We start from the raw sequence: 25,209 nt of genomic DNA, 5'->3' as shown, positions 1-25,209 counted from the left end.
TTGGTGTCAAAGACAGTGGAGAAGCAATTACAGAACCCAGGCCTTCCACTTTTTGCACCCCATCAAGAATTTTGTTTTATACTCCCAGAGGCTCTGAACTTCAATTCCTTCAAGACCTGAGAAGAGAGGAGATGGGGTGTGGGAAGGACACTCACAAGTAGGAGTTGCTACATAGAAAATAAATCCCACCCCCCCCCCCCCCAGCCCTGCCTAGGAAAGAGAGGGACAGGCTGAGGTATGGATCGACCTGTCAATGCCCATGTTCATCGGGGAAGCAATTACAGAAGCCAGACCTTGCACCTTCTGCACCCCATAATGGCCCAGGGTTCATACTCCCAGAGGGATAAAGAATAGGAGCACTTTTTTTTTAGGGTAGGGAGGCAGCAGATGGGATAGGGAAGTCTGTTGGTGGGAATTGTGTGGAATTATACCTGTTATTCTGTGGTCTTGTCAATATCTCCATTTTATAAATAAATTAAAAAAATTAAAAAGATAAGAAGAGAAGGCAGGACCATTGGGGGGAAAAAAGGGCAGATATGTATAAATATAGATAGACGGATATTTATAGAAAGAATGGTCAAGGTCCAGGAGGTGGCACAGTGAATAAAGCATTAGACTCTCAAGCATGAGGTCCTGAATTCAATCCCGACAGTACATGTGCCAGAGTCATGTCTGGGTATTTCTCTCTTCTCCTATCTTTCAAATAAATAAATAAATAAATAAATCTCTAAAAAAAAAGAGTCACTCTGTATCTGTGATCTTAAGAGAACTAACGTAGTTTCCAATAGAGAACAGGGGTCACAGAACTCTGGTGATGGGAAAGTTATAGAATTATACCCCTGTTATCTTGTAATTTTCTAAATCAATATTAAATCACTAGTAAGAAAGTTTAAAAAAAAACTGAGGTTGGATACTCCATTCTCTACTCCTCACCTCTCCCATTTGTCCTGTTTCTCTACCAGTCTCAAGTGACTATTCTCATTGCTGCCATAACTTCTGCTGGCCAGAACTCGACAAGACACACATACATATATCTGTACATACATAGGTAATACTTATAGAAAATAGATGTATTATATTCTATATGAAATACAAAATATTATAAGTACTACACATATAAAAGACTATGTAATATATATAAATATATATTGTACTATAGATTACGATTGCTTATGAAGTGAAAATATAATACAAAGTTATAGATCAAAAACCAAGTTACCTCTCATTTGATAGTTTTATATCGATTTAAAATTAAGATATTTCTGTGTATTGTGTAGTATTTTAATAGTAAAATGTTAATGCCAATAAAATCTAAGTTACCTGAAATAGTTTGTTAAATCCTGAGACTCTTGAAATCTTTAAAATATAAAAATGACCTCAAAAATTTGATTAAGAAAAGACATAATGTTAAACCATTTTAATTATATCAAGTATATTAAATCTGGACAATTAAGAATGTATAACTCAAATGAGAAAATTTAAAACATTTCAAGACCCATTCTTCCCAAAGACACAAGACACAAGAGTAGATGTTTTCACTGGTTCTTTTACATAAGCTTTTCATGAACAAACCAATGGGACTACATCAAATTGAAAAGCTTCTGCACAGCCAAAGAAATTGTCACACAAACAAAGAGACCCCTCACAGAATGGGAGAAGATCTTCACATGCCAAACATCAGACAAGAGACTAATCACCCAAATATACAGAGAACTCAAAAACTTAGCACGAAAAAAGCAAATGACCCCATCCAAAAATGGGCAGAGGATATGAACAAGACATTCTTCACTTCAGAGGAGATCCAAAAGGCTAACAAACATATGAAAAACTGTTCCAGGTCGCTGATTGTCAGAGAAATGCAAATAAAGACAACACTGAGATACCACCTCACCCCTGTGAGAATGGCATACATCAAAAAGGACAGCAGCAACAAATGCTGGAGAGGCTGTGGGGACAGAGGAACCCTTCTACACTGCTGGTGGGAATGTAAACTGGTCCAGCCTCTCTGGAAAGCAGTCTGGAGAACTCTCACAAGGTTAGACATAGACCTTCCATATGACCCAGTAATTCCTCTCCTGGGGATATACCCCAAGGATTCCATAATGCCCAACCAAAAAGATGTGTGTACATCTATGTTCATAGCAGCACAATTCATAATAGCTAAAACCTGGAAGGAACCCAGGTGCCCAACAGCAGATGAGTGGCTGAGAAATCTGTGGTACATATACACAAGGGAATACTATGCAGCTATTAAGAACAATGAGTCCACCTTATCTGACCCATCTTGGACAGAGCTAGAAGGAATTACGTTAAGTCAGCTAAGTCAGAAAGATAAAGATGAGTATGGGATGATCCCACTCATCAACAAAAGTTGAGAAAGAAGAACAGAAAGGGAAACTAAAAGCAGGATCTGATTAAATCAAGAGCAGGGCACCAATGTAAAAACCCTGTGGTGAAGGGGAGGGTGGCCATTGGGCTTCCTGGCACCTCAGGGGGTGGTGGGGGGGGGCATGGGACACAGACTTTTGGTGGTGGGAGTGGTGTTTATGTACAATCCTATTAAAGTGTAAACATATAAACCACTATTTAATTAATATGAGAGGTGAAAAACTGATGATATGTCTAGAACTTCTTAAAACACAGACTGAGTCTTTTTAACACATAGGCTGTCTTTGATATGTTGTGTCTCCCAAAAGCCTAGGCCAGGGAGAACAGAAGCAACTGGTAGAACAGCTATATACAAGATGCTGCATATTATACCCCAAACCCTGTCAAAGGGACTTTCCAAAGTTAACCCTATCACCAAATAATGTGGTGATAATAATAACTATCCATTGTCTTCTAGAACCCTAAGACAATAGGAACCTCACATTTCCACCATACAGCCTATATTTCCCCCTGTCCTAGAACCTTAGCGTGGGACCCACTTTTCTGCATGCTGCTCTCAATTCAAATCAAATAATATTGCACCCATGGATGGCAACCTAATCAACGCAACGAGTGCCACGTCAGCATGCTTCACTTCAGACTGTGACCAGAGACTTCAGGTGTAGAATGACAGCCCTTCAGCTTCATCACTAGGGTGAGACCTTTCCTTTCATAGTATTCTCTAATTCCATTCCAGGTGTTCCACTCCCCAATAAAGTCCCCAAACCTAGATATAGTCCAGGTCCCCTGAGATAGAGCATAGGTTCACCCATGCCCATAAACTAGGGGAAAAATATATACCTGAAAGCAGAAGTACACAAGAGCAAGCAGGGAATACCCCCCAACACTTCATCTGCACTATTCCAGTCTTTAGGTCCATGATTGTTCAACAATTTGTTTGGCTTTGTATGTTAACTCTCTTTTCAGCCACTAGGTTCCGGATGCCAGCAAGATGCTGACCATACTTCCCTGGACAGACGACCCCATCAATGTGTACTGGAGATCCACTTCCTCAGAGCCCCACCCTACTAGGGAAAGAGAGAGGCAGACTGGGAGTATGGATTGACCAGTCAACACCCATGTTCAGCTGGGAAGCAATTACAGAAGCCAGACCTTCCACCTTCTGCAACCCACAATGACCCTGGATCCATACTCCCAGAGAGATAGAGAATGGGAAGGTCATCAGTGGAGGGGATGAGATATGGAGATCGGGTTGTGGGAATTGTGCGGAATTGTACCCCTCTTATTCTATGGTTTTGTTAATGTTTCCTTTCTTAAAAAATTATATATATACTATTTAAAATCATGTTATAATTTTTTTCTTTCCTTTTTCCTTCCTTCCTTCCTCCCTCCCTCTTCCTCCCCCCCTTTCTCTCTTTCTTTCTTTCTTTCCTTTTTTCTTTATACCAGAACACCCCTTAGCTCTGGCTGATGGTAGTGCAAAGGACTGAACCTGGGACTTTGGAGCTTCAGGCATGTGAGTCTCTTTGCATAACCATTATACTATCTACTCCTGCCCCTAATTTTTTTTTTTTCAGAGCAGGAAAGGCTACTTTATTTTTAAAACATCTGTAAATATTTACTGAAATATAACCAATATTGCCCTTGACAAGGAGTAACTACATACACATACCAATTATTACTACAAATGAAAGTTTTAAACTATCATCAAAAATAACTTAGAAGTCTATATTAAAAGATGACTAAATAATTTATAGCAGGTATGCAGACATATGAAAAGTGTATCAGTTTATGCACCATATTAATAACTTAGTGGAAAAAAAACCTTAATATTTTTACATAAAAAGATGTTTGATCAAATTTGACATGAGCTGGATAAAAGATCTTGAAAAATCAACAGGAACTTCATAAATGAGCTGATACATATCTTTGGCCAAAAACCATCATGATTCACAATAGGCAAACAATCAAAGAGACCACACAATAAGAGGGGCTGTGTATTGTAACTAATATTTGTCATACTAGCAATATTATCCTACATTCGACAAAGGGAAGAATTACAAATGTAGCAAGTGATCATTTGATCAAATCAAGTCAACATTTACATAATGCTCAAACTAAAGCAAAGATTTCTAGAAATAACATGCAAACACAAAGTAGATTATCAAATGCAGTTATAGAATGCTGTCCCTTTTCCGTGTGTTCCTAATAACTATTTAATTCAATTATCTGTTTTAATTCTGTACATAAGTTTATGCATGTGAATATATCAAGAATGTTCATAATGACTTTCAGAGGTCTGTTTTAAACTAGATTTTAATAATTAGCTCTATTTTCTTGCCTCTTGAATCTAATTTATAAACCAAGAGTATTTAAGCTACTGATACATATAGTTAGGGTGTCTGTCTCTGAGTGAATAATATTCACTCTGAGAATGTTCTGAGTTCTCACCCACTCTTGCCACCTCCTCATGTGATACATTTGCCTTAGAAATAGCAACAAGGAACAAAGCTTGTATTTGAAAAAAAAAAAAAAAACAGCAGGGGTAAAGACTCATTTGTTGCTGCTCCTGTCAAGAAAACAAAAAGGATGCTAACCTCCTCTGGTAGACAGTAAAGCCTCTGTCCAAAAGCTACTATGGTTAAGTCTCATGCTTAGAAAACTCTCACAGTCAGAATATTCACCACAGAAAACCTATCTGACAACTGAGTGCATTTAATGTCACTGATCTATAGAAATGCTCAAAATTGTCCTAAACAACTTTTGATCAACAGTACCTCTTCCCACTCATATTTCAATTATCTGATTTATTGCCCAATAGTTTTATAAAAGAAAGCATATTTTTTTTTGCAGAATTAAAAGAAATCATTTCAAACCATATATGAGATGTTTATATTTGAAAGGAAATAAAATTAATCCATGTAATTTGTAAATAAATTCCTGAATTAAATGCATTATTAATTTTACTCTCAAAGTTGTTGACAGGCTGTGTGAAAATGAACCTTGATTCTATGAAGAACAGAATAATGTAGAACTGGAAAGAAAGCTGGAAGCATGATTGCACTGTGGTGTGTATGACCCAGCTTCATGCCCAGGCACCACACAAGAGGTGTTATGGCAATAGGATCCTCTGGAGCTATGGTGTCTCTTCACTCTGCCTCTCTCACCTGAGTGAAAAATGTTCCTCTGAGTAGTGAAACATGTGTGAGATCCCAATACCACAAAAATCAATCAAGCAAAAAAGGCTATGGGATTTGGGAGTTAGTAACCTTTTTTGCTTGAATCTGAAGCCTGGTTTACCTCTGTAAATAAGTCAAAATGCCTGAATAAAGTAGCATGATGGTTCATAGTATTCAGTATTAAAATAAATTAAATCATAAAGTATAAAACCACAAGTTTTGAAATCAAGCTGTCTAGTCTTAAAACCTGCTCAACAAATGATTATGTGACTTCAGGGAAATTACTGACTGTTTAACTTTATATGATTAAGTAGCAGCATACCTGATACAATGCACACATTACTGTGGACAAGGGCATGTGTTCAAATATTTTCCCTTTCTGTCTTTCTCTCATTCTCTATCTCCCTCTCTTCTTCGCACGGTCACAAAAGAAGAAGAAGAAGAAGAAGGAGGAGGAGGAGGAGGAGGAGGAGGAGGAGGAGGAGGAGGAGGAAAGAAGAGAAAAAAGAAAGAAAAAGAGAAGTTCGCAAAGCACTGTGTTATCATGCAGGCACCAAAATGTAGCGTAGCCCTAGTGGCAAATAAGAAGAAGAAGAAAAAAAAAACTTTCTGTACTCAATTTTCTCATATGTGGAATGAGACATTAGTGGTCACTCCTCAACATGGACAGAATATTTTCCAGATGACCAAAAGACATATAGAAAAAAAAAAAAGCTCAATCACTGATCATGGACAATCAATATTAAAATACCACTTTATACCTCTGAGAATGTAAAAAAAAAAAAAAAAAACCAGAAGCACTACTAGAGAGGTTTTGGAGGGGGTATTGACTATTCTACACTGATTTTCAGAACGCAAATTTGTTTGACTCTTGTGGAAAATAGTGTGGAGACCCATTAGAATGTTAAGATGGACCTACACTATGATCCAACGATTTCTCTCCTGGGACTATAACTGTAAAAGGAACAAAGACACCAATCCAAAGAGACTATGCCCGCCTATGTTCATAGCAGCACAATTTATAATAGCCCAACCTTGGAAGCAGCCCAGTGATGAACAAATAGCTAAGAAAGCTGTGATACATATACATGATGGATCCTGCACCGATCTTAAAAATGATGAAGTCATCTCCTTTGCCATATCTTGAACAGAACTTCAGGGTATCATGTTGAATGAGATAAGTTAAAAAGAGTAGATACTGGATGATCTCATTCACTGGTGGATTTATTTATTTATGTTTATTTTGGCTTTAAAACCTGTATTTGACTGAGCAATCTAGTTAATTTACGTATCTATTTCTTTTTTTTTTTTTTGCCAGAGCACTTTTCATAAGCACTTTGCCATAGCACTTTTTGCCATAATTACTTTAGCTTATGGTGATGCAGAGGTTGAACCTGGACCTTTGTAGCCTCAGACATGAATGTCTTTATGCGTAACCATTGTGTTATCTCCTCAGCCTACTCATCTCTTAAGGAAGTAGCAGGTCTGAAATCCATAGGTGGATCTTTTTTTTTATTTATTTATTTATTTATTTATTATTTATTCCCTTTTGTTGCCCTTGTTGTTTTATTGTTGCAGTTATTATTGTTGTTGTCGTTGTTGGATAGGACAGAGAGAAATGGAGAGAGGAGGGGAAGACAGAGAGGAGGAGAGAAAGATAGACACCTGCAGACCTGCTTCACCGCCTGTGAAGCGACTCCCCTGCAGGTGGGGAGCCGGGGTTCGAACCAGGATCCTTATGCCGGTCCTTGTGCTTTGCGCCACCTGCGCTTAACCCGCGCTACAGCCCGACTCCCATTTTTAAAAAAAATATTTATTTATTCCCTTTTGTTGCCCTTGTTTTATTGTTGTAGTTATTATTGTTGTTATTGATGTCATTGTTGGATAGAACAGAGAGAAATGGAGAGAGGAGGGGAAGATAGGGGGAGAGAAAGACAGACACCTGCAGACCTGCTTCACCGCCTGTGAAGCGACTCCCCTGCAGGTGGGGAGCCGGGGTTCGAACCAGGATCCTTATGCCGGTCCTTGTGCTTTGCGCCACCTGCGCTTAACCCGCTGCGCTACCGCCTGGCCCCCCCATAGGTGGATCTTAAGAAGTAAGGATAGTAAGGGAAACATAAGATGAAACTTGGACTGACAGTGGTGTATTGCATGAAAGCTAAGGTGTCTGGGGAAGAAGAGAATGAAATGAGGTAGAGAATCTCTGAAGTCCTGGTGTATAATGGTAGAAAAACAGCTATATTGGGGGATGTAAAAAAAAAAAGTCTCTCTCTAGGGGTCTCTGGAGTTGTCTGGATGCCAGGGAGCAGACTTTCATTCCTGTAGCAGGTTGAGAAATAAACTTTATCACACTATAAGCAGTGAGAGAAAGATGTTTTATTGCAGGTGTAATGTGTGGGCATCAAGAGATTCTGGTGAAATGTTTCCAAATGAGTGTGTTTTCATCTTCTGCCTGTGGCTGCCTCCAAAATTTCTAACCTCTTGCAAAAGCTCAGTGTCCCCCTTTCTATATATCAGGTGTGTGTGCATCCAGTTATGTTAAGTATAAATATTTTATGAATATACAAAAGACAGGCACAATTGAATGATTTATTTCATGTTATGTAGACCACTCTATATCAGACTTATTATCTCCAACTCTAGTGATAATATCTGATTCTATGGTTGTCCTGACAATACTGACATTACCCCAAGGATATAGGTCTAATTCAGGGATATCAGTTAAGACATATTTCATTCTAGCCTGAAGGCCTTGGGACCACTATCTGTGCTTCTCCTGATATGAGCAAAACCTCCCTGGGGGCTAGAGATGGAATTACAGAGATAACAAAGACTTTCTGACATATCTGTTAGTCATTAAGAAAAGTAGTCCAAAAAGGGCTTCTTCCCTGAGTGACACAGGTAGGGAAGCTCATTTGCTCTACATGTGGAATTGACATTCAGAAAAGAAGTCCAGTGGAAAAATAACAGGTATAATAGTTCCGAATTCTATTAAGAAATCAGGGGGAGGGGAGTTGCTTCTCAAGTGGTGAAGCAGGTCTGCAGGTGTCTGTCTTTCTCTCCCCCTCTCTGTCTTCCCCTTCTCTCTCCATTTCTGTTTGTCCTATTCAAAAACAATGACATCAATGACAACAACAATAACTACAGCAATAAAAAAAAAAGACAAGGGCAACAAAAAGAAAATAAATAAAAAATAATAATAATAAAAGGAAATCAGGGGTTCTATGACAAAGGCAGAAAGTGTCTTGCAGACACCTATAATAGTGATATGAAAGATTATATCTTTTGTCAATAACTGTTTTGTAAACCATTAACTTTTATAATAAAGGGGGGGGAGTCACTACAATAAAGCTCTGACAACTAACAGGTAATTCTAAAGTACATAGAATGATATGTAGCATGGACTCCCCACGTAGCATGGTGTTAACTGTCTTTAATTATATGCACTGTATTTTTCTTCCTTGCCTTAGATAAGGTAAACATGAAGTAGTTAGTCATAGAACGTTGTGTTGTCATGGCAGATGGCACAGGGTCCCAAAAATTACTCAGAAAGACAGAAAGTGTGTGCCCCAAGAGAGGCCTTAAGCCTAATGTAACACCCCCACCTCCACTCCTAGGGAGAGGGAATGAACAATGGAATCTCCCCATAAGGGACAGAAGGAACCTTTTCATAGCAAATTTTACAGCACACCAAGAATCCCAGGTTACATAGGAGACAATTCAGCAGGAAGTAGGACAAACAGTGGTACATGGGTCAACAAACAACTTTAGGATACAGGAAACAATAACTGAACCCAAACATTCTCGATATCATCTCACTTACTTTATGTCTACTGTGCCTCAGTAAGTTACTCTACATTGATATCTGGAGTTAATGTACCCAAAGACTTTTGCATCCTTGGTGTTTTTTGCCACTACATCCATCTATGTGTGAAGAGTTTGCAGGTAACTGTACTGGGTATCGAGTCCTCCAAGCGCTGGATTAGATATTAAATATACGGTCAATCTGAAATCTTCAGATATCTAGTTGAAAGGTGCTGCTAAACAGAACATTAACAAATAACAGTATGGGTTATTTTAATTTGTTTTGTCTACTTTTGACATTAAACTAACACTTCTCAGAAGTCAGTAAACTTGAGATAGATTTACATTTTATTGAATTATCACTATAATGGTGCTCCCAATTTGTTTATCAGAGGCTGTGTCAATCCTCCATATGTTGGTCTTTTTAAAAATGAAAACACCACCCATATCAGCCTCAAGATCAAGAGAAAAGACTGTGCATACATGCAGAAATATTCACTGCAGTTGAAGTTCCCCATATAACTCTTGAATTCTCAAAAATATAATTATTACTAAAATCTCACCATGGATGAGAAGACTGACCAGTAATATTAACTGTCAATTAGCTAAGTAAGATAAATATTCTAGCTAAGTAAGATAAATTGTCTGAGGCAGATAGTTAGTAGACCTATTTTAGTTATATTCCAAAAGGCCCATGACTATATATATATTTTTTCCTGAGCCTGACATCTTATATGCAGGTGGATCCAAGTTATTGTCTGGGGAGATGATGACATGGCTGGAAAAATGACCAGAAAGCTGCATCAGGGAAAAGAGTAGCTCCCAAATATGGGAAAGGTGTATAAATATTGTCCAACTCTCCATCTGAACTGTTCCAGCCTTTAGGTTCATGATTAGTCAACATTTATTTGGCTCTATATGTTAACTCTTTTTTCAGCCACCAGGTTCCAGATGCTAACCTTATACAATTGGATTTCCCTGGACAGAAGACCCCATCAATATATCCTGGAACTCTGCTTCCCCAGAGCCCCGCCCTATTAGGGAAAGAGACATGCTGGGTGTATGGATCGACCTATCAATGCCCATGTTCAGCGGGGAAGTAATAACAGAAAAGAGACCTTCCACCTTCTGCACCTCATAATGACCCTGAGTCGATACTCCTAGAGGGATAAAAAAATAGGAAAGCTATCAGGGGAGGGGATGGGATACGGAGTTCTGGTGGCGGGAACTGTGTGGAGCTGTAGCCCTCTTATCCTGTGTTTTTTGTCAGTGTTCTCTTTTTTTTTTAATATTTATTTATTTATTCCCTTTTGTTTCCCTTGTTGTTATATTGTTGTAGTTATTATTGTTGGATAAAACATAGAAATGGAGAGAGGAGGGGAAGACAGAGAGGGGGAGAGAAAGATAAGACACTTGCAGACCTGCTTTACAACTTGTGACGGGACTCCCCTGCAGGTAGGGAGCAGGGGCTCAAACCGGGATCCTGATGTGTCCTTGTGCTTTACGCCATGTGTGTTTAACCCACTGTGCTACCATCCAACTCACCAGTGTTTCCTTTTTATAAATAAAAATTAAAATAAAAAAAGTAGTCTGAGGAAAAACAAAGGTGTGCTCTGAGGTCTAACAAAGAGTGAACCATCACAACTGTCACTCTTCTTTGAAACCAACTGATGTTCCAACTTCCCCTATGCATAAAGAAGACATAACAGGTACAAAATGACCTAGCCCTCCACCCTCTGGGACTTAGCTGCTTGGACCTCCACCCAATGGGACCTAAATGAAGACCTCAGCTCTTGAAAAGTGAGCCAAAATCCAAAAGGTAGCCATCTTGGATTAGCTACAGTCAGAAACAGCCATAGAATATATAATTTGTCTAATTTATTTGATCAACCAGAGAACAGAAGGGGCTGAATAAGATGGCTGTAAGGATCATAGGAGAGTCTAGATAATTCTCTTTAGGGACAAGTTCTTACTAGACCCTTTCCTTCCTCCTTTTGGTGCATACTTTTGATTTAATAAAAATTTGGTCCCCCACTTACTAACTAGAATGTAGGTAGACACAGTACCAAGATTTTTGCAATTATATCTTGCTTTCACTGATATAACAAATTAACATATATTTTATATAATATAAAATTATTTAATGCCTTTCAGGACATAAAAATAGGGGAAAAAAGATCTTATTAAGAAAAACACCAGGAAGAAAAAATGCAGTCATATAGGTCTCACATACAGGTAATTTCACTGCTTCTCAGATGAGCTTTTTATAAATTGTATTTTGTTGGTTATTACGCCAGGCCCCCTGCATTGATTGATGCTGAGGTCTATTTACATTATCACTGTTTTGCCTGAGACCCGTCCTGCCTGCAGGACATTGGTTTAAACCCCACTGGTTAGAGGAAAATCGAGCTCTTTCCTTCTCTCCACCCACTCTCCTGCCCAATTCCTATTCCAGCTGGCCCTCAGAAGATATAAAGGCAGATTCTTTTCTGATGAATAAACACATTGCATTGCGTTTCCGCTCAGCCATGAGCTCTGGTCATCTCTCTCTTGCTGGCTAAGCTAGTCCGGCATACTGGTGGAAGTGGTAAGCCAGAAAAGGATATACATAGGAGAGTGGGGGATGGGCAGGTTAGGTCCCATGTTGGTGTGCCAATATGCTGGGCTAGCTTAGCAGGCAGGAGAGATGTTGGTGTGCATATGTGTTTTGAGGTAGGTATTTTGTTGTTGTTTGTTTGTTTTGCCTGGGTAAACCACTAGGAAAGGGATTGCTGGGCCATGAAATAGGTATATATCTAGTGTTTTGAAAATTTCCAGACTGTTTTCCATGGGGTGGGTCATATTTTCATTCCCACCAGTAGTGTAGTAGGGATTAATTTTTCTGTCTTTTCTAATATATGCATTATCATATGTAAAAGTAATATCTCATTGTTGGTTTTATTTGTACTTCCTTGATTGTCAGTGACTCTTTTTTCATGTATGTTGGTCCTTTGGATCTTTCTTGTAAAAGATTCTGCCATTATCTCCCCACTCCTTATTTTTTTAATCGAGTTTTATGTATTTTTTATTGTTGAGTTTGGTGAGTTCATTGTGTATCTCGGTTATCAATCCTCCGTTTAATGACACAAAGGTTTTCTCCCACTCCATGGGGAGTCTCTTTGATAAGGCAGTGGTTTCCTTTGCCACTTAGAATCATTTCAGTTTGACTGAGTCCCATTGATCTACTATTTTTGTTTTCCTTGCAATTAGATTTGAATTGGAGAAGAGGATGTAAACATGTATACGGAATAGAGTTCTGCCTATAGTTCCCTCTAAGTATTTGATTGTTTCTAGCCAAGCTTCTAAACATTTAAAATATTTAGAGTTAACTTTTGCATATCACAAAATGTAGTGGTCTAGTTTCATTCTTCATGTTTTAACCCAATTTTCCCAACACCATTTGTTTAATATGTTCCTTTATTTGATTTGAGGTTAAGGATCCTTTTTTCAAAATTAGTTGGCAGTAGGTATGGGGAATAATTTCTGTACTCTCAGTTCTAGTTCATGGTCTATATATCTATTTTGATTCCAGTAATAGGTTGTCTTTACTACAGAGGCTCTGTAGTATGTTTTGATGTCAGGAAGCGTAATGACTCCATTCTTTTTTTTTTAACATTATAGTTTTTATTATTATTTTAATATTTATTCCCTTTTGTTACCCTTATTGCTTTACTGTTGTAGTCATTATTGTTGTTGTTATTGATTTTGTTGTTGTTGGATAGGACAGAGAGTAATGGAGAGAGGAGAGGAAGACAGAGAGAGGGAGAGAAAGATAGACACCTGCAGACCTGCTTTACCGCCTGTAAAGCGACTCCCCTGCATATGGGGATCTGGGGGCTTGAACCGGAATCCTTAAGCCAGTCCTTGCACTTTGTGCCACCTGCGCTTAACCCACTGTGCTACCGCCCAACTCCCTAATGACTCCATTCTTGCTTTCTTCTCTCAGGATTGCTTTGGCTCTGCTGGACACCTTTTGCCTCCAGATAAACTTTTGTAACTTCTATTCTCTTGAAGAAATTTGATGGAACATTTTAGAGATTGTGTTAAATTTATATGTGTCTCTAGTTAAAATAGCCTAGTCATTTTTAAATGGCATTTCTAATCCATGAAAATAGGATACCTTTCCATTTCTTTGTATCATTTTCTGTTTACTTGTGAAGTGTCATACAAATGTATATTCTGAAGTGAAATAGTAATAAAGGCATTTTCAGAAGCAGAATGGAGAGGACGTGTGCTACCTGAGAGTATAGAAAAGTGCTAGGGAGATAGTTCATTGACTACGGTACCTGCATTGCTATGAGTGTGATTTGGGTTCAAACTCCAGTACCACATAAGAAATGCTATAGTAATTGAGGAAACATTGGGAGTTTATCTCTATTTAAATGAAAAAAAAAAAGTGGCCTAGAATAATGAAATTATGTTTATGGTCCTCAGTTCCAGTCCTTGTGCCCCCATATTTTTTCTTAATAAAGCTTCAAAATATGTTCTATGCAGCCACAAAAGACAAATATTAGGGATGTGGCTTTAAAAACTCATTGTTAAAAGGTTACAGAATAGCTTACCTGGATAATGTGCCTATTTCACCACATATGAGACAGGTTCCAGGCCAGCCCCCAACAAACTGGAATGACCTTTGATGTTGTGTTTTCTTTTCAATACGTATTTTTGTCTGCCTCTCTCCATCTGAAAAAGTCAATCCAGAGTAGTGAAGCCTCAGTGACAACAAAAAGTGTCATTTTAGGTTCTGGGTTGTAAATGAAAGGAGTATAGAAGTATGCAAGCCCAGATAGCTCTTCCACTATTAACTTTGTTTATAGAAAAAATAAAGAATGAAGTCCATTTACTTAGCTGTTTATCCTGTGGAAAAGTTAATATGTTAATATCAGAACAAATGTACACACATGGATACAAACACACACACAAGCACACATACCAGTTAATACATGCTACCACTGTGCTGGGATATGTTAATGTTACTTACTGGGAAAGTTGTCATGTGATACACCAACAGCAAAGAAGCACACTTAAAACGAGGAAGTTGAAATTCATGAAAAGCTTTGCATTTACTTCCTAACATATGAGGAATCATACAGGTGCATGGAATATCATGGAACACCTTAAACTGAGTCTAAAAATATTTTAGTATCTAATAGAAATAAAAGCTATCTGCATCACCTCTTGAACACATATAAAGGAATACTATATAACAAGTACCATTTATTAAAATTTTCAGGAGAAATAAAGCACAACAATACTAATGATATCTAAAATATATTGGCCCAATCTTACCCTCATCTTTCTATGACTTTCACAGACAATGCATTATTTAATAAGCTCTGTGAAATCAGTGCTACTAGCTTTACTTTAAAAAATGTTGAAGCTGCCTCAAAAAGTAACACAATGCTGAATGTAACAAGGAGGTCCTTTGTGGACATAGTTTAATGCAGAGATTGTAATATTTATTTTACGTAGTAGCAACTGAGGCACAGTGTGAAGCAGCTTGTATATCAAGTCAACCCGGTGCAACACAGGTGCCAAGCTTGGTTGCTGGTGTAATGTACAGAAGATAGAATAGTCAAAATATAGCCTGTATGTCCCACCTACTCATTGCCAACTGAGAATATTACTTGCATCGTGATTTACACTCATTGATGCGAATTAAAATAAAAAAATTACAATGTTGATACACATGTGTTAAATAGGGACATTTTTCAGATCAGTTCTTCAGCGTGAATTTGTAGGCTCTGACAACACATTAATTGGTATGTATGCCCATGTATTCTGTTTTCAGGATTCAAGATTTCCATACATATGCGCATAAAAGTTCAAGTTGTAAATTTCAGTGCAAATATTTCAGTGACAAAAAAGGGGGAGTCTGGATTTTAAAAAAGAATCTATTCTTTTCTATGTGAAATTTCTATTTTAAGGTATGGTGATTGCTTTTGCCATTCATGATTCAGACTTATGCCTCACAGGAGCCTTCAGCAATCTTAAGAATTGGACTACTCTCCAGTGTCACAATGCACCTCAAGATTTCTCACAGGAGATATTCTTTTTCTTTTCCTTCAAGTAATAGGTCAGTGTCATTTTTGCCATTCTTCAAATCCAATAATCAGTGTGACTTTAGGTAAGTATAAAATCCTAATTTCTCTTCTATTTCAGTTCTTTTTTTTTAATTTCAGTTCTTTTCACTTCATACATTTTGCTTTGTAGTATTTATTAGTTTCAAAACCAATGAAAGTTTGTTTTTAGTAGTTATGAGATCCCTCAAATGTGGATTTATTTCCCCACTTTGCGACACTCCTATTTTAGAGTCCAATGTTCTTTTTTAATATATATATATATATATATATATATATATATATATATATATATATATATATGTATGTATATTTCTCCTTCCTCTCTTAACCTTTTTCTCCACTTTATCTGCCTCACCCCTTTGGGAGTCCATAATTTCAATTATCTATATTCAACATATAAGTGAAGATATATTTATTGCCTCTCACTTCCTTTCTTACTTTACAAAGAATGATCTCTTCTAGTTCCACACATTTTTTTGTCCCTAAAAACACCATATGATCTAATTGCTGAGTAATACTCCATAGAATAAATTTCCCATGATCTTTGCATACAAACTGTTACTTTATACTTTGACTATTGTGAATAATGTTACTACAGACATGGGGAGAGGCCCCTATGTTCCTTCAAATTAGTGTGTGCATGTCTTTTTGGAGACATTTCTGCGAGTGGTATCGTTGGATCATACATTATTTCCATTGTTGTTTGTTTAGGGATTTTCCACACTGTTTGCCAGAGTGGCTGCACCAGTGTCCATGCGCACCAGCAATGTATCATGGTTATTTATATGTATAATTCGGAGGTAACTTTCTCCTTCATGAGTAAAATCTAACTAAAGAGAAGGCACTTCCTTTGGTTCATGATCCAATAAAAGTGATACTTGAACCTTGAAAGGATTATAGTAAGTGAAATAAGTCAGGTGAATAAAGACAAGTACCATATGGGTACACTTCTATATGAAAGAGAAAGGACAAAACAAATAAAACACAACAGCAACATCAACAACAAGCAACCAAAATCTGATAATAAGTAATTGGTGGTTATCAGATCTAAAGAACAGGGGAACAGGTAAAACAGTAAAGAGCAACAAAATTTTATTACATGTGCGTTTAACCCACTGTGCTACTGCCCCAGCCCCCAAGAGCCAAAATTTGAACGGTAACAACGTTTGATGGAGACAGTATGTAGTATACACATATGCAAAAATTAATGAATTCTAAATACAGTTGAAAATCAACATTGATTTGATAAATATTGAAGAAAAAGGTGATGAATAAGACAACTGCCTAGGAAACATTGGGAATAAACATTGTTATATGGATATTTTTAATACCAGGCTAACTTTTAATATTCAATTCTACTAAAGCTTAATTTGGAACCCCAATATATATATTTATTGTTGTTGTAGTTATTATTGCTGTTATTGATGTCGTCGTCATTGTTGTATAGAACAGAGAGAATATGAAACAGGAGGGGAAGACAGAGAGGGGGAGAGAAAGATAGACACTTACAGACCTACTTCACTGCTTATGAAGCGATGCCCCTGCAGGTGGGGAGTCAGGGGCTCGAATCGCTATCCTTATGCTGGTCCTTGTGCTTCGTGCCACCTGGGCTTAACCCACTGCACTTGACCCCCCTGTAACCCCAATGTTTAGTGGAGTTAGAAAAGTATCTTTCTCTGGCATAAGGATCCCAGTTGGAGCCCCCGGTTACTCACCTGCAGGGGAGTCACTTCACAAGCGGTGAAGCAGGTCTGCAGGTGTCTTTCTCTTCCCCTCTCTGTCTTCCCCTCCTCTCTCCATTTCTCTCTTTCCTATCAATAACAACAGTAACTACAACAATAAAACAACAAAAGGAAATAAAATTAGCCCTTATAGATATATAGTCATAAAATTAGTCCTGTATTGGTGACCTTGTGAGAACTACTGCAATTTCTAATGGAGCAGATGGGACACAGAACTCTGGTGGTGAGAACTATATGGAATTACACCCCTACTATCTTACATTTTTGTGAATCAATATTAAATCGCTAATAAAAATTTTTCAAAAAGAACCAATCTGCAATTAATTCTGCATCTATAAGAAAAAAATTCTGTTGGTGTATTGCACCAAAGTAAAAGACTATGGGGTGTAGAGGAGTGCTCAGGTCCTAGAACATGATGACAGAGGAGAACCTGGGTTTATTAGATTGTTATGAGGAAAACAGAAATGTTACATATGTACAAACTACTGTATTTTACTGTCAACTGTAAACCATTAATCCCCCCAATAAAGAAAAAGAAAAAAAAAAGAAAAGTATCTTTATACATTCCAAATACCCTTTTTTTTTTTTTTTTTTACTTCCAGGGTTATTGCTGGGGCTCGGTACCTGCACCAGGAATCCACTGTTCATTGCCGCTATGTTTTCTTCCCTTCTGTTGCCCTTGTTTTTTCATTGTTGTGGTTATTACTATTGTTATTGACGTTGTTACTGTTGGATAGGACACAGAGAAATGGAGAGATAGGAAGACAGAGAACGGGAGAGAAAAACACGTACAGACTTGTTGCACCACTTATGAAGTGACACCTCTGTAAGTTGAGGGATGGGGGGCTTGAACAGGGATTCTTATGCAGATCCTGGTGCTTCAAGCCATGTGCACTTAACCTGATACCTGACCCCCAGCAGCAGTATTCTAGTAGCTTTTTTTTTTCTACACACATTTTGTGAAGGAGGATCAACTCCTTTTTATTTTTAATTCAATAGTGATATAAAGATGACTAGCAAGACTTTAACATAATAGGAGTCCAATTCTACATTTCTCACCATCAGAGTTCCTTATCCTGTCCCCTTTACTGGAACCTTTTCTATTCTTTGTTTTTTTTCTTTTCTTTTTTTTATATTTTTATTTATAAAAAGGAAACAGTGACAAAACCATAGGATAAGAGGGGTACAACTCCACACAATTCCCACTACCAGAACTTCATATCCCATCCCCTCCCCTGATAGCTTTCCTATTCTTTAACCCTCTAGGAGTATGGACCCAAGGTCATTGTGGGATGCAGAAGGTGGAAGGTCTGGCTTCTATAATTGCTTCCCTGTTGAACATGGGCATTGACAGGTCAACCCATACTCCCAGCCTGTCTCTCTCTTTCCCTAGGGGGTCAGGGCTCTGGGGAAGTGGGGCTCCAGGACACATTGGTGGGGTCGTCTGCCCAGGGAATTATGGTTTGCATCATGTTAGCATCTGGATCCTGGTGGCTGAAAAAAAAGAGTAATCATATAGAGCCAAACAAATTTTTGACTAATCATGAACCTGAAGGCTGGAATAGTTCAGACATAAGAGATGGGGGTAGGACTACTAGTTAGTTATCTTTCCTATTCTTTATCCTTCTACGAGTATGAACCCAGGGTTTTTAGGGGTGCAAAAGGTGGAACGTCTGGATTCTTTAACTAGTTCTCCACTGAACATGGGAGTTGACAGGTCGATCCATACCACAGCTGATTTCTATCTTTGCTAGTGTGGTTGGGTTCTGAAGAGGTGAGGTTCCAGGACACACTGGTGAGGTCATCTGCCCAGGGGAATCAGGATGGCATCATGGTAGCATCTGCAACTTGGTGGCTGAAAGACAGTTAGTTATACAGCAGGAGATATTGAGTAATAAATAGGAACCTAATAGTAAGAATAGAGAAGATGAAATTAAGGGTTTCATGCTTCTAAGAAAGTCTATTTTAGATATATTCCAAGGGGCCTATGACTTCAATAATTTTTGCCTGAACCTTAACACCAACATTGTAGGTCCAGACACAGACTCTCCTTTGACTTCAGTTTCAAGTCTCAGGTAACAACACATCCATTTGTTTTATTTAAAAATCTAGAACTATTTAGTATCACAATACCAGCAAGAGATTGATAACTTTGGACTCATGTTAATGTAAAAGCCACCTAACAGTTATGAATGAGTTTTCAAAGATGTGTCTTTAAAACAATCAATAACCTCAAAGCAAAAATACTTTTTTCATTGTAATAAACCATGCTTCCTGTGACATTTTATTATTTGGTTTCCTTGTGTTCCCTACACAGGAACAAACTACAGGGAGGCTACCGATCTAGTGAACAAGTGGACAACATTTATTGAAAAGAAAGTTAAGTTAAAGTAAAGGAAGCACCTTTCCTTGCAAAATGACAAAAGTGACTTGTTAGGCCTGCAGATACATTTGAAGGAACACTTTGGACTTTACAGAGAGAATAAATGTGAGCATAGTAAAATATAGTGAAATTTTATTTAAAAGGCAATTCATTTCTCAAATAGAAAGTGGGAAAAAGAAAGTTTTAAGGCTTTTTTCCAGACAAAAACTTTTTAGGGAATTTTTCTTCCAGCTGTTTCTTCCCTCCCCACAAAGACACTTGGATGGTTTAGCCAACTCAGTATTCTTGAATTAGTCCTGTTCTCTGTTAGGTGGTTCTGTTACTGTCCTGTGTGATCTATTCTGCTCTCAGGTAGTATTTTCATGGCTCTGCATTATTATCTCTGGTTAGTGTGCCCATGGTTTTCAATACAGTCAAATGTAGAGAATTCCTTGACAAAAGATAATCATTTCTGTTACTATTATTGTTTCTATTCTTTTAGAATAAAGCTGTTATAGACCTGGTGGAATTCTTTTTTTAATATTTTCATATTTATTTATTTATTGGGCAGAGGCAGTCAGAAATCGAGAGGGAAAGAGGTTGTTTAGGGAGACACTTGTAGTCCTGTTTCGTCACTTGTAAAGCCTTCCCCCTGTAGGTGGGGATCAGGGGGATCCTGGGTCCTTGCGCATGGTAACCTGTGCATTCAGCCATGTGCACCAGCTCTTGGCCGTTAGACCTGGTGGAATTCTTCCTGAAGTTGTACAATTTCAGGACTTTCACACCACCAAACGTAGAAGTTTATTGATTTTCTGCTGGTATTTTCTTTTTTCTTTTCTTTTTGTTCCCATCCTGCAGGCCATCATTTAAGTAAAGAATCATTAAGGTAGTGCTTGAATAATGAAAAAAAAATTTTTTTTCTCCTGCTGGTAGCTATCTTATCTACCTTGGTCAACCCACTGTGTCCAGACCCTAGTATCTCAACAATTCCTATAAGAATCACATGTTTGTTCAGATAGATCTGAAACCCAAGTCAATGGGAAAGAGAAACTGCATGCCTAGATATAACAAAAATTGGAAAGTGCTTAGTTTTATATATATATTAAAAAGTTAACAATCAGTTTATCTGAGGTTGTGGTTTACTAAGATGTTTAGCAGAAAAAATAGCAATAAGCAAGTGGTGTCTACTAAGGCAGAAATTTCTTTTTAAAACAAAAAATATGTAAATCAGTGGAAGACAGAACACATTTGAACTTAAGAAAAAAATGTGAAGCAAGTGGTAGGAAATATAGTAATAATTATATTTAAATAGAAAATGGACTGAATGAAGAAAGATTCTAATAAAAAAAAAACACTTTGAAATGCCAAATGGATATAAACTTCCAGATAAAAAAACTTAGATATTTTGAAGACATATGCATGTAGTATAGATAATTCAGCTTTGAATATCTATCAATGCAAGGTAAATTCATTGTGATTTGAAAAATAATTAGAAAGTTATTTAATTAAAAATATTTACTCTGGGGGATCAGGCGGTAGAGCAATGGGTTAAGAGCACATAGCACAATGCTCAAGGTACAGCTCCCCACTGCAGGGGTTGGGGGAGGCTGTGAAGCAGATCTGCAGGTGTCTATCTTTCTCTCCCCCTCTCTGTCTTCCTCTCCTCTCTAGATTTTTCTCTGTCTTATCCAACGACAACAATAACAACAACAACAAGGGCAACCAAAGGAGGGAAAAAATGGCCTCTAGGAGCAGTGGATTCCTAGTGCAGGCACCGAGCCCCAGCAATAAGCCTGGAGGCAAAATAAGTAAATAAATGTTTACTCTGGGCTTGGTAAAATTATTATCCTAGGGCAAGGGTAGATAACATAATGGTTATGCAAATAGACTGCCCAGCCTGAGGCTCCAAAGTCCCAGGTTTAATCCCCTGCACCACCATAAACAAGAGTTGAACAGTGCTCTGGTAAAAAAAAAAAAAAAAATCCTAGTAGAGCATCCCCCTTCCCAATGTAGTCCATAAAGATTTACTATTACATCAGCCAGTTGGTAACATCTCTGCTACTATGTTTTAAATTTGTCTCTCTGCCTATATATCTGAAAAAGCTTGTCCAGAGCAAGGAAATTGAACATGCATGAGACCTCAGAAAGAAAATGACTCTGTATATTGTTTATTTCTATGAAATCTCAAGTAACTGCCTTGATGAAAGATTGATAATACTTGAAATAACAGGTATTCCTATAAGCTGATAAATCAGGCAGATAAATTTGAATGACACATAGTGGTTACTCTATCTTAAGTAGTATATTAATTATTATTATAATATTATTATATTATATTAAATATATTATTAAGGTTTTCTAACATCATTTGAGAATCCATTCAGTACAAAAACATGCCATTTGCAATATTTTAGTAGAATTAAATAAATGATACTAGAGGACAAAAGTAAAAAAAAATAAAGCTTGTAAAGGAAAATAAAATTTGTGACACAAAGGAAATATACTGCTAAATTAGAATGCTTATTAGAAATCATTTTTTAAAATTGGATTCTCTTGTGTTGTCAGAATTAAAATGTGCTCTTTTTGATAAATGAACCTCAAAGACAGTGTAGACACATTCGATTAATTATGGACACATTTACTTCCATATGGTTAGACTTTAAGGAAATATAAGTTCTGGGGCCAGACAGTGGCACACCTGGTTAAGGGCTCAAATTACAGTTCACAAGGACCCAGGTTCAAGCCCCTGGTCCCCATCTGCAGGGGGAAAGCCTCCGTAGTGAAGCAGTGTTGCAGGTGTCTCTCTGTTTCTTTCCCTGTCTCCCCTCCCCTTTAAATTTCTCTCCAATAATAAATAAATATTTTTTAAAAAGAAATACAAGTTCAGCAAAACATGATGCTATGTCCTCAGTAATTTTTATTATGAAATCATAAAGTTTTTTTTTAATTTTGTTTGAAACTTCAACTGTAACCTTTATAAATAAAAGGGCATATGAGTTCAACAGACGGTGAAACAAAATTTTTTAGGCAATGTTTTTAATTTAAACCTTGATAATCTTAAATCTGTACTTAGGAGAGGTGGGCTAGAGAATGAGAGTATCACTCCCATATATGCAGTGCCAGGGACTGAACTCAGGATCCAATCCATTCAGATCTTTTGCTCTTCTACTTTTCATCTTATGACTACATAAATATTGATGTTTTGTATTATGGTCTTAAGTTTAAAAAACTGCAGAATGCAAAATTAAGAAATCCTTTCAGGGATAATTCTTTTAAAAATATGTTATATTTATTTATTTATTTATTTATTGGACAGCAACAGCCAGAAAACAAGAGGGGAGGGGGTGATAGAGACAGAGAGACACCTGCAGCCCTGCTTCACCATTTGTGAAGCTTTCTCCATGCAGGTAGGACTGGGGGCTTGAACCTGGGTCCTTGTGTATTGTAACAGGTGTGGCATGACCTGGCCCCGAGAGGTAAGATAACTAAAACTTTGACAACCGAAACTTAAAATCAACTAATTCACTCCTTACCATAAAGTTTGAAGTATCAATTATCGAGGGAAGAGGATTTCTGAAGTGTTAATTGTTGGCTTTACCCCAAATGTAAGACTAACAAAAAATAAGTCATTTATTTGGGAACTCTTGGCTTTTTGCCTTGTTTGAATAAAACATTTAAATACAATGCCAACCATTAATAGCAAGAGTAGGCAAGTTTCCAAATATTAATTACAATCTATTATGTGCTTTTTAAAGGCTCCTACAATTTACTTTACATTTATTACAGGTCATTATATTCACTAGCTCATATAACCTTCAAAAACAGTTGATATAGAGGTTATTTCCTTTTCCCCCTGCAAATGAAACTGATGCTCAGAGGAGTAAAGTACTTTTCCTAGGCTGACAGTCTTTATTTTGATTAGCCTGCTTCTTCTAGCATTTGCCCTTCTTCCGTAGCCAGTCAACAGCGTCAGGTTGAAAGCTGTCAGGAGCTGCTTGTTGCTGGCTTTGAAAGTGACTGGGATCCATGTGGATTCAGTCTGCTAGGAAGGATCCTCAGTTTCCCCAATGAATGGGTACTCACGGGATGCACCACGAGGTCGATCCAATGCCTGCTTATACCCAATATCTATCCATTGTCATTAATTTACATAGATTTCATCTGGTATCTCTCCAGGAAGGATAACTTGAATTATTTAAAGTGAACAAAGATTAAAACTGTTTCAGTCTTCTTCAAGCATCTGTTAAATCATCAAGTCAATCCGTTCTGTTTTCAAGCTTCACTCAGAAACATGATGAACACCAGTATTCTAGAATTATGATTCTCATGGAAAAATACAGGTTGAATCAATATTCATGCATTATGTTTAAGGAAAATCTTGCACTTAAGATGGAGAGAAACAACTGAATCATTCAAGATTTGTCACATTTTAACTTTTTTTTTTTTCAGATCGTGAGCCCAAATAATGTGGGAACAAATCTCAGAAGAGAATTACTTTCCTAACATTACATTTAATATCATCAGAGTCATTTTAAGACTTAGTGGAAAAAATAACTGAATTCTATGCTACTTTACTTTTCTTACATTCCCTGGCAGCTTAATGTTTACTAGAATTGTATTATTGACAGTTTCAAATGATGTAATGACAGTTCATTTTGGTGCACACTTCTTAGATATTAGGACTAGATAATGAATTTGTGATGCTTGTAAGGTGATATTCTTTAACATTTTCTTTTTTAAGAGAAAGTATGTGAAATTACCCTACACCTGGCAGTTTTACTTATGGACTACTGTGTGACATGTGTATCATTAGTGGCATCTAGAAGAGATATTTGCCTACAATTAGTGTTTGGACCTATAAACAACTGAATGACTGGTAGTCTAACACTTAACAAAATGCCATGGATTGCTGATGTCTGTTTATGGGCAAAGGCATGTCATGTAAAAGCATGTAAAAAGTGTTCTTTTCTTTCTTCTTTTTTTTTTAATGAAAATACTGTCCTGGGGGAAAAAGTGTTCTTATTGGCAACTCATTTTAAATTTTTTAGTGAAAGAGAGGGAGCGTGAGAGGTAGAGAAGGAGAGGGGAGGTAGAGAGGGAGAGAGAAGGGACTGGAGAAAGAGGGGGAAAGAGAGAGGGAGAGAGAAGGGGCAGGAGAGAGGGGGAAAGAGAGAGGGGGGAGGGGGGAGGTGGAGGGAGAGGGAGAGGCTTACTAATGAGAAAGCACACAGAGGTTCAAACTAAGGGCCTTACACTTACAAGTCCTGTGTTCACCTTCTGTGCCTTCTCCCATGTCACTATTCTCTCCCTGTAAATGCATTTTTATACTTATTTGTATTGAACTTTTCCATGATAAAAATTGGATTTAGGTATCATTATTTTCATTTTATTATTGTAGGTCATTTTTTTTTCATTTTACAACTTCCTTCAGTAATGTTTATTTCTCCTGAGGTATACTATAATACCTATTTAAGAACTGATGTCAGTCACTATCTAAATTCTTCCATTTCATTATTACTTAAACTCTGTATTAGTGTTTTTTCCTTGTCATGTTTATCATTTTAATTATTATTCATGACTTAATAGGAATTTATGTGATTATGAAGTCGAAA

At 37.3% G+C, this 25,209-nt stretch overlaps 1 non-coding gene across 1 annotated transcript; it reads left to right on the top strand.

Annotated features, from left to right (window-relative positions):
• The first annotated feature begins 24,357 nt into the window (after window positions 1–24,357).
• On the top strand, window positions 24,358–24,486 carry LOC132538875 (small nucleolar RNA SNORA17). Its single transcript, XR_009550183.1, has one exon. It is a non-coding gene; the product is annotated as a small nucleolar RNA SNORA17 (small nucleolar RNA).
• The last annotated feature ends 723 nt before the right edge of the window (window positions 24,487–25,209 follow it).

Source organism: Erinaceus europaeus, chromosome 5 (genome assembly GCF_950295315.1).
Source record: "Erinaceus europaeus chromosome 5, mEriEur2.1, whole genome shotgun sequence".
NCBI classification, from domain to species: Eukaryota; Metazoa; Chordata; class Mammalia; order Eulipotyphla; family Erinaceidae; genus Erinaceus; species Erinaceus europaeus.
The sequence above is the reverse complement of the archived record's forward strand: the minus strand, read 5'-3'. Positions and strand labels throughout refer to the sequence as shown.